This window comes from Tiliqua scincoides, chromosome 5 (genome assembly GCF_035046505.1).
Source record: "Tiliqua scincoides isolate rTilSci1 chromosome 5, rTilSci1.hap2, whole genome shotgun sequence".
Classification (NCBI taxonomy): domain Eukaryota; kingdom Metazoa; phylum Chordata; class Lepidosauria; order Squamata; family Scincidae; genus Tiliqua; species Tiliqua scincoides.
The window spans coordinates 110,978,158-110,982,392 of NC_089825.1; the positions used below are offsets into that span (position 1 = coordinate 110,978,158).

At 44.5% G+C, this 4,235-nt stretch overlaps 1 pseudogene; it reads right to left on the reverse strand.

The window, feature by feature from the left end:
- Window positions 1-278: 278 nt before the first annotated feature.
- Window positions 279-398, reverse strand: LOC136654835 (5S ribosomal RNA; annotated as a pseudogene).
- Between the last annotated feature and the right edge of the window lie 3,837 nt (window positions 399-4,235).

Sequence of the window (4,235 nt, forward strand, 5' to 3'; positions counted from 1 at the left end):
AACCTTCCCACCACTCTTTTTGAGGCAAGCATAATGGGCCAAAGTTACAGCATCTACAATGCCATCTATGCCATAGTTCATGCTGTTCACAAGATGCACCCATCCAAGCTAAAACTCAGTGGAAGAGCTGAGAGAGGAAGACCAGATCATCTGAATGTGCAACCTTGGCAGGTACTATTTCACATCAAGAACAGTCATCTTCTCATCTATTGAATGTTAGCATTTGATGAGGGGATTAAAATGATTGGCAACCTTCAGTCTTGAAGGACTATGGTATAAACCTACAGCACCTGGTATTCCCAGGCGGTCTCCCATCCAAGTACTAACCAAACCTGACCCTACTTAGCTTCCGAGATCAGATGAGATCAGGCATGTGCAGGGTAACAGTTGCTGCTGATTCACAGCTCAGTCTTAATGGGCAGGCCAATCCTAACTAAACTGCTGTGCAGCAATGCTACATAATGCGGGGGAGTTTTGGTTGCTGGAAGTCTCCACAAGGTAAGGAAATATTTTTCTCCTTGCCTCTGGGTAAGCTCCAGCAGCCACAGTGGTCAATTTGGACCTGTGTCAATGATAATGCTCAACCTGAGAACCTTAAATTGAGTTCAATTGGTAGCTAATACAATTGGAGCAAGTTGGTTTTAATTCTAGGTTGTGTTGGTTTCTATTGGCTGAGACATAAATGAGAAAATGAAAGACCAGTGATTTAAGTGGCATGACAAAGTATGATATGTAAATAACAGCCCAGTTCTATCCTCTGCTGTTTTATGGTACATAGTTGTGCCAAGGAGGTGTTTGCTTTATTCTGTGGTGAGAGGGCGTTCAGAAGGCCTGGGAGAGGAACTCTCCATATGCCTCCTGATGACGTATGGGTCTACATATGCCAGCTGCATAGCTGGTGTTAATACTTGGTAAGAAAGTGGGGATTGGGCATGAGAAAGAGAATAGGATCCTGGTGCAAGTTGCTACCACCAGGTTCCAGGATCCCTTCCAAGATCCATCCCTGCCTTCCCCCTCTCTGCCCTGAACTCTCCCTTCCTTCCCCATTCCCACACATGCCACACCCCCCACTGCCAACTTGCTGTGAGCATTGGAGGTCCACGGCATGTCCACGGCAACATGAGTTTGCAACTGCTGCTGCCCTGTGGCAACAGTTCAGACTACCCCAGCTGTGGTGCAGTCTTTGAACCATCACTGGTCAAAGAACTCACACTGCTGTTTGAAAAGCCCCATGGGCTTGCTTAAGGAATGGAGATCTTCTAGGAGTATTAACTTTTCGACAGGCATCTACTGTATGAACTCTTGCATACTATGCTTTCAGTTGTGGACCTGCCATTTGGTCCAATGGGGCACAAGCCGCTAGGACCCTGCAGAAGCCTCTCTGAGGCTCCCGATGGGAGCGGAAACTGTGCTTCTGGTTTCCCGGAAGCACAGTTTATAGCCTCAAGGAAGCCTCTCTGAGGTTCCCTGACAGGGGCAGAGGTCGCGCAAGACTCCATGAGCCTCAGGTGAGTGGGGGGGGGAGCTTTTTGTGTGTGTGGGGGGGTGGCAACAGCCCGCAGGAGGTGCGCCATCACAAACCTTTGCCCTGGGTGTGGGGAGGTCTGCCTCTGGCTGTTTTTTTCCCCCTCTTGGGACAGAATTTGTTTTTTTTTCTCTTGGGATAGAAAAACAGATAAAACAACAGTGTAAATATTAGAATTGAGGATTAATTCATGCTGAACTCCCTATCTCCTTTCTATTGTGCTTTCATCTTCCAATCTAGCTTCACACTTTTCTGAAAAGCATCATATTTAACAATACTGCTGGGGACACAGTCTACTTTAATGAGAAGGGTGAATTGGCTGCTGGGTATGATATCATCAACTGGATTACTTTCCCCAACCAAAGCTTCTCAAAAGTGAAATTAGGATGGATGGACCCACAGGCTCTAGAAGGCAAGGAGTTCAGCATTAATGCTGAGGCCATCAAATGGCACAACATGTTCAACCAGGTAGGATTCAACTATGATATGGTTAGGATTGGGCCCAAACTCTCATTTGGAGATCTTGTCCTGTTGATGGAGAACCATTACATAGGCCTGTGAGTTTGAGGGTCAGAAAAACATTTTTTCCCAAAATTTACTGTGGTTTTATATGGATTTTGGGTGCCATGGCTAAGATTTCCTCATGAGTAAGCTGCTTGAAGCATTCACTAGTGAGGCTATGCCATATCTCCAAAACTAAACATGACAGGGTAAAACTGATGCCCTTTTTTGAATCAGCACTCCAAATATACCTAGGAATATGTATAACTTAAGACAGCAAAATATATCTTGGCCTGTGTTATCGCTCAGAACATGCTCAAGTTATTTTGTCACCATAACTAAGGTGGAAGGGTAAACTTTTACCTCTCCACCACCATATTCCTGTATTGTTTTCATTTCTGAACGGCATAACAGCATAGTGGTCCATGAGAAGACAGAGTAACCCCTTCCCAGTGTTGACAGTCTAAAACCATCCATGTTCTAAACTCTCCATAATTTACATGAATCACCCTACTGTCTTTTCCATGAGAAGGAAATTTAGTATTTACTCTCCAAAGAACTTTGTTGTTGGGGTACGAAGGACATAATTTCTCCTCTCTTCTCAATTAGGTGATGCCCCTTGCTAAGTGCAATGACAACTGCCATCCAGGCTTCTGCAAAAAAACCAAGGAAGGTCAGCCATTTTGTTGCTACGATTGTGTTCCATGTGCGGATGGGAAGATTTCACACCAGAAAGGTAGGAGACATAAGTCCTATTGAGGTATTTTACAAGGGGGGGAGTGTGTGACATGTCATAAGGCGACTTGTCCTCCTATGGAGGCAGCATTTGATACAATGAGCCACTGGCGACAGAAGACAACTGCAGCCTCCCATCAAACTGTTTCATTCTAGCTAATGAGGAGATCTCAGGACAGAGCAGTGGGGTCAAAGAGAGACTATCCAGTTCTATTGAAATGGCCAATCAGATTTTCCCATTGCTATGAAGGGAGAACTGAGCTCCTCATTTTAAGCAGGTGCCTCTTCTCTTACTCTGACTGAGAACTTGTTTGGTTGAGAGAGGCTTTCATTAGAAAGATTAAAAGATGGCCATTGATAGGTTAATCGGTGACTACAACACTGTTTCAGTGTTGAAGATTTCAATTGTTTTGACTTATCTTTAGTATTTCTTTTATAAAATACAGTGGTTTGAGTATTTAAATATTTCCAAGATTGGTAGTTTCTGTAGAGAACATTGAGAATTGGAGATGGGTATTATAATTTCATGGAATACAGGGTGGTAGACGCAAGAACATTGAAATCAGCATGCAATCTGTTATATTTTTCAGACATGGACGATTGTGTCAAATGCTCAGAAGATCAATTCCCAAACAAGAACAAAGATCAATGCCTGCCCAAGAGAATCAACTTCCTCTCCTTCTCAGAAATGTTGGGAATAATATTGGTTTCCTTGGCTCTCTCTTTTTCTCTGGTTACATCTTTGGTGCTGATTATCTTCATCAAGAACAAGAATACTCCGATTGTCAAAGCCAACAATCGGGACCTCACCTACTTTCTCCTTCTCTCCTTAATGCTTTGTTTCCTCTGCTCCTTGCTATTTGTTGGTCGTCCACAGATAATGACCTGCTATTTTCGCCAAACATCTTTTGGCATCATCTTCTCAGTGGCTGTTTCTTGTGTCTTGGCCAAAACCATCACTGTGGTTCTGGCTTTCATGGCCACCAAGCCAGGAAGCAGGATGAGGAAGTGGGTGGGGGGACGACTGACCAGCCCCATAGTTCTTACCTGCTCCATGATTCAAGCCGGTCTGTGTGCTGTGTGGCTAGCTACCGCTCCCCCATTCCCAGATTTGGACAAGCATTCTCTGGCTGAAGAAATCATAGTGGACTGGGACACCTTCCTTATGAGGAAAGGCTATGGCTTTTGGGCCTCTTCAGCCTAGAAAAGAGACGCCTGAGGGGGGAACATGATTGAGACATACAAAATTATTCAGGGGATGGAAAGAGTAGATAGAGAGATGCTGTTTACACTCTCACATAACACCAGAACCAGGGGACATCCACTAAAATGGAGTGTTGGGAGGTTTAGGACAGACAAAAGAAAATATTTCTTTACTCAGCATGTGGTCAGTCTGTGGAACTCCTTGCCTCAGGATGTGGTGATGGCATCTGGCCTGGATGCCTTTAAAAGGGGATTGGACAAGTTTCTGGAG